Here is a 6,885-nt window from a genome sequence, read left to right as displayed (position 1 = left end):
CTACCTTGGACAGATTATGGCCGAAGACTTGGCTAGTTGGACCCCAACTTGCTGAAGGTGTTGAAAGTGAATTTTAGGTTGGCATTAGAAGTCTGCAAGGAGCTCGCAGAGCGATCAAAGCACAGCAGCGGCCAGGACCATTGACATGGGATGTATGAACTTGCTTCCACTTTCATCCCTGATATGGTATGTGCCACAACCCAGTTTGGGACTTCTGACACCGGGACAGTGGGACTCTGCGAGGCCCTCCCAGCTGCCTGAGCCAAGAGACTTTTGTCTGTGCTAAGTGAAAGACTAAGTGTAGCGGGGCCCCAGAGCTGTGCATAACTCTCACAAATACCATTCACAAAGAGCATGGATGCAACTCCTTCAGACTATTGCCCTGCGGCAGCTCTTAATGCTTCTGTCTTGCCCACATGAGGTTCTGCTCTGGTCTGTAGATGCTCTTACACTGTACTGGTGTCCTATAGTTTTTAATCAAAATCCAATTCTTTTTCTTGGGACACTTTTGTGGCTGAAGCCTGTGAATTTGCTTTGCTGAACTCACCACTTCAATGATTTATCTATAGATATTTATTCATCATAATCTTCATAAAATTTCATAATTTTATCAAAATACTTGTTTCCTACTGGAACTGGCATCTGACAACTGCTTTTATCTGAGAATTCTGTGAACAGTGGAGAAAGGGAAAATCCTTTATTTTAAGCTGTAAAATGCCACAAGCGGCCACATTTTTATAAAAGCTGTCAGTTTTGTGAATCATGAAGAAATTAGTAAGACTGCAACCTGCTTGTAGACGGTTTGTGAGGATCATTGAATATATTAGTTTTAATGGCCAATTTTACCACTGTTAGCTCAATCAGCACAGGAATTATACTTCTGAAAGCTAAGACAACTTGGACACATTATCCAAATTTCTTTCCAACATGTTGGAAGCAAAGCAAACTGCTGTGTTTACTGAAGAGGACAGCTTTGCTGTGAGAGTTTATTTTTATTCCTCTTCTTACTCAGTTACAGGGAAAGATCCTATAATTATCGACTATCTTTTAGTGGTGATTTACTTGGCGAAGATTGATTAGCACAATCAGTCACTCTAAAGCAATTTTCATCACCAAATATTAGATGTCTTCTTTTCCTACTTGATTAGCAGTCCTTCTGCAGGTTACATTGTAGATGTAATTCTATAAACAAGGCTTGCAAAGTGTTGTTATATGGCAAATCCATATCTAAATATAGAAATTCTTAAATATTTATGGGTACTAATAGTGTGCATGCGCATGTGCACACACATGTGTGTTTGTATATATGAATATGAATATGAAGAAAATCTGAAAATGTTGGTTATATTCTAAATATGGAGCCAAAGTTTTGGATTCAGAGATTAATCTTCCATATATGTGTATTAATAATATTTTTGTTTGATCTTATCATCCTGTCCCAGCCTAATCTGTGTAAAAGAAATAAAAAAATCCTTAGATATGCTTAGCAGAAAGTAATTTAAATTTGCCCTTAAAAGTACAGCTAGCTTAACACATTTTAACTCAGGAATTGTGTTCAGATTGTTTGGGCATTTTTTATTTATTTGGAATGCTTGCTTTTTGAGCTATTCTGTTTTAAGCTTTGGGCTCTAAAGCCTGCACTGTTTGGCTCTGTTCTCTAAGGCTGACCTGAGGTGAACTGCTGCCCCAACTGAAGAAATTGTATGTAATGCCTATCCTAAAATCTTTCTCAGACTGAAAAGAAAGCAGAAGCAGCCACATTCAAGCACAGATTCAGCAGAGCTGCTAACGTGTCTGCAACTCTAGGTATTGCAAGGCAATGTATATAGTATAGATTGAATAATATAGCTCACTCTTGCAGCCATGTAAATAATACATTTGCCTATAAAAATGTTGCAAGTGCATTAACAAAACCCAGGCTTAATAAGTAACTGAACATTGTTGATTCGGCTTCTTGGTGCAGTTTCGTATGCTGTACAAATACAGGGCCAGCAAACTGCAGGTATGTTCACAGGAGGCACAGAATATCTATCAGATAGGGGGTTTTATTACTTTCAGTAACTTCTTAACCTGGGGCTGATCTAGAACAAAAGGAAAGAGGCTTCTACCCCACACATCATGGCCTGGGGCAGCAGTCTTCCCTCAGTATGTAGCAGTGATTGTGCTCCAAAAGTAGTTGCTGAATGTGAAGCCTGTGTAGGGGATGTAGGGCTTGGGAGAGGGACAAGTTCAACAGGTAGCTGCAGTAGGTCCCTGTCTCCCACCTGGGCTAGCAGCCAGTGTGGGGATGTTCCCGGTCTTCTTCAGTGGCTGAGATGAAATTACTTCCTGATTTCCCAGAATTTTTGGGGGGGGTGTAAAATCAGTCTTTCACTTTGCCTTGACTTTTCGTGCAGTGCCAGCTTGGCTACTCAGTTCCAACAGTGGATACAGCATTTTAGGCCAAAATTTTTTTTTTATGCAGTGAAGCAGGAGAATGAAAGCCTTCAGACATTTCTGTGGATTTTCTCAGTCTTCAAACAGGGCAAGTCTTCCTGGCTTGGCACAATGCAGCCCACAGTTGTGCATAGGAGAATATACTCTCCTGTATCTCTTACTCTCCTGCAAGTCACAAAGGCAGATAAAAATGGGAAGACAATCTTTCATTTAAAAAGCAAAACTGAGTAAAGCTTCTGAATTTTTCTTGAGTTGCTAAATATGTAGCCCTGTTTTCAGTGACAACTTAGCTCTGTTTGTATGTCTTATTTTTCTGGGCACTCATGTTGTATCTACTGTAAGAGTTAATGGAGTTGTAACATACCATATACAACAAATGACTGAGAAAATGACGTTGCCATGCAAAGTCACATAATTGCTACCTTACAAAGTACTGGAAAAAAAAAGTTCGCATTTTTTCAAATATATCTGGGCTTTCTCTTATATAAACATACAGTCCCTGAGGTAACTGTTTAAAAAGGATTCCCCCTGATCTGAAGACAAAAACTGCTTGCTCACATAGGGGTCTAAGTTTGAATTCTTGCTTACCAAATAGCAGAAAAGACTAAGTAATCAAGCTAGTATACTCAATTAATTTTCCTAAGCATGGTGACAGGCTGTAAAATTCATAGATATAAAAGTCTGAGGAAAGGAAAGCAGATACGTAAGCTTTTAGAAAGGTAACTCTCCTGTATCACTGTAACACACAAAAAACCGTGACAGTATCATCACAAGGAAATGTTATCATTCTGTGTAATTTCCATATTCTTTCTAACAGAGAGGCTTTAAGTCACTGATGTAGTACCTAAGTTAACAAAAAGAATAGGAAAATTTCTTGAATCTCCAATACTTCTTTTTCTCCTTGAATATATATATTTAGTTCTAAATGCATGGGATACTAGCAAGTATATTACAGAACTTTTTACAATGTAAGAGATGTTAATAAAAGGAATCTCCTGCACATTAAATTCAAACTCTAACATCTTTGCAGACTTTTTTTGCAAACTCTCACCATTAGAAGCAGTGATGGTAGCAGGCAGCAGGCAGCGTGGTGAGCCTTTTCATGTCAGGCCATTTTCCATTTCTGAATTAGCTCTGTACCACTAGTAGTATACACATGCCACAGTTTGAGACCTCTTAATTTATGTCAGGAATCTGTGTGAAAGCAGTGAGCTCATGTAGAAGGGCTGCAAAAGTTTTTACTTAGCCAAATGAGAAATTATGAGATTATTTTAAATAGTATTTTTGACAAATCACAATATTCCAGTTGAACGATGGTGAAGAAAACTCACTGATCTGTAATGATTTTTGTTTCTTGTAAAACCTTTGATTATTCAGCTGGAGAAGCTCTTTCAGATCATGTGGTATGACCTCCTATGTGGAGCATGATATTCCTGTACAGTAAGCCAACATGAAATGTATCTATCTACCTATCTAACTTATTTTTGAACACCATTAGTGAAGGTGACTCAGGTTCATCAGTAGAAAGCATTTTTACATTAGCTAATTGGTTCTTTGCTAAGAAATGTTTCCTTTTATCTAATTCTGATCTTTTAATTTTACACCATTAATTCTGATTTGATTTCTAAAATGAAGGCAAGTGGTTATTCCTTTAGCTTTCTCTTCAGATGTAAGCAACTGGTAAATAGCTACAAATACAATTAAGTAATGCCAACTTAGTGCTCCGTAATATATGATAATCACCTTTGCCATGGCTGCATTTCAAATGAGACAAAAAAAAAAAAATGTTACTTAGATAGGTACTTGGTTTAAACTCCTGATTAGCCAGATCTAAAATATTGGACACAAATTAGGAACCAAACCCAACCTTTTATAAATAATGTATTTCCTACTGAAGTGAGAGATACATTTAGGTCTTGTTAGATCTGAGTAGATAATGTCACAATACCCTGGCACACAAAATACTGGAAATCTCAATTATGTATTTGCACTGAAGAACGCACTACTGAATTAGATTTATTAGCACAAAATCCCATGATAAGCACTCAAATCCTTTTGAATGCTACCTGTAACTCTTACACAGAATCACAGAATGGCAGGGGTTGGAAGGGACCTCTGGAGATCATCTCGTCCAACCCCCTGCTTGAGCAGGGACACCCAGAGCAGGGGCACAGCAACGCCTCATGGCGGGTTTTGAATATTTCCAGAGAAGGAGACTCCACAACCTCCCTGGGCAGCCTGTCATGCTGCTCTGTCACCCTCACAGGAAAGCAGCTTTTCCTCAGATTCAGGTGGAAGGAACTTCCTGTGTTCCAGCTTGTGCCCATTGCCCCTTGTCCTGTTGTTGGGCAACACTGAAAAGACTCTGGCCCCATCCTCCTGACACCCACCCTTCAGATATTTATAAGCATTGACAAGATCCCCCCTCAGTTTTCTCTTCTCCAGGCTAAACAAACCCAGGTCTCTCACCCTTTCCTCGTAAGAGACATGCTCCAGTCCCTTGGTCATCTTGATAGCTCTCTGCTGGACTCTCTCCATTAGTTCCCTGACTTTCTTAAACTGGGGACATCAGAACTGGATGCAGCACTCCGCATGCGGTCTCACCAGGGCAGAGTAGCGGGGGAGGATAACCTCCCTCACCCTGCTGGCCACACTCCTTTGAAAGTAGCCCAGGATACCGTTGGCCTTCTTGGCCACAAGGGCGCATTGCTGGCTTGTGATCAACTTGCCATCCACCAGCACTCTCAGGTCCTTCTCAGCAGACCAGCTTTCCGGCAGGTCATCCCCAACCTGTACCGGTGCATGGGCTTGTTCCTCCCCAGGTGCAGGACCTTACACTTGCTTTTGCTGAATTCACAAAATTTGTTTTTTTTCATGAGGTTCCCCTCGGCCCAGCTCTCCAGCCTGTCCAGCTCCAGCTGAATGGCAGCACAGTCTGGAGCATAATTCACAAAAGCATGGATTACACAGACTGTAACCAACCTTTAATCAAAATCCTGAACTGTGCCTTTGAAATGTGTGTTGTAAATAGCAAATCACATAAAACATCAGATCAGGAAATAATAAGTATCCTTAATAACTTGTTTTCTTTGTGATGCAAGTTCAAACTTTTGCAAGAAACCTTTTAAATTGTAGGCAGGAAATGAAGGTTTTGTGCTGAAGAACATTGCAAATTCCCATCCCAGTGAGTGATTATGAGCATTGCCTGATGTCAACAGCCAGTGAGGTTGTTTATATCCTGCTCGGCTCTCCTTTTAAGTCCCAGGCTTATATCACATTATTTTCTCTAAACTCTTTATAGTCAGGACTAAAATGTGCCGATAAGTCATAACATTTTCCTATAGACCATCTGGTGTCCAAAGTCACAGGAATGTTGGCTGCTCTGCCTGACCTCACATGCAGTTAATCTTAAATGTGTTACTCTTACTTTAGTGGAGGAGAAAATGAAGTCAGGAGTGTCTCCTTTGGTTGCAAAGTAGGAAAGTTTAAAAGAAAAAAGAAGCATTTGAAATAGACATCAGAACAGTAAGTGTAATACCTGACCCTGTGGAGCTGAGGTTGAGAGCTTAAAAGCTCTTTCTAATTTTCAGATGAAGGGTAATTATTACACAGCAAGGTTCAAATTTTAAAAAATCACAGCAAAAGTTACAACAAACTCAAAAAAGAACTGAGACAACAGATGAGTGAATATAGAGAAACACCCCTTTATTTTGGTCACAGTTGAACTTTTAAAATAGACCTTCCTTTCCAAGGAGTGAAAGTCCTGCCTGCTGCTGCAAGGGGTTTGACCCTGCAACCTGTGTGCTGCCAGATGCTTCCCTGAGAGCTGCTTCCCTGCAGCTGGTGCATCTGCTTGCCTAAGAGCCTAATGCTGGGGTTTGCATGTGAGGGGCACATCTCCTCACCCTGCTATTGCAGGATGCTCTGCAGTGTGCCTCCAACAAAAAGCTGTCTCCAGCAAGGGCAAAGTGGATTTATGCCTCCTTCACACGTGTGACACTCTGAGCCTCGCCAGAGGCTGCAGCCGTAGCCACCAGTGTGGATAATCAACATCTGCACCCTCTCCTGTAAATAACAACAGTCTGTAGGGCTAGATGGGGTATCTTCACCCCATATTGCTCCTCTTTCTCTTCAACACAAGACTAAATCCATAACTTTAAAGCTGCTCAGAGGGATGATGGAGAATTGTTTCTTCCACGCTTTATGGAGAACCCCAACATGTAGACGATGCTCAGAGCAAATCCTTTGACCACATTTATCCTCATTCTACAGGGAACTGAACAAAGCCCTTGCCTGCCAGTGTTAGGATTCATATAATCAGACATGGTTACTTTATTTGTCATTATTTTTATCCACTGAAAGAAAATAGCATTCTTTTTCCAGAAGAGATTAATTTTATTTTATTTTTTTCCAGAGAAAGCAACATACCCCAGATTGGAAGATGTACAC

The sequence above is a fragment of the Phalacrocorax aristotelis genome, chromosome 1 (genome assembly GCF_949628215.1).
Source record: "Phalacrocorax aristotelis chromosome 1, bGulAri2.1, whole genome shotgun sequence".
NCBI classification, from domain to species: Eukaryota; Metazoa; Chordata; class Aves; order Suliformes; family Phalacrocoracidae; genus Phalacrocorax; species Phalacrocorax aristotelis.
This window is presented reverse-complemented; position numbering follows the sequence as displayed.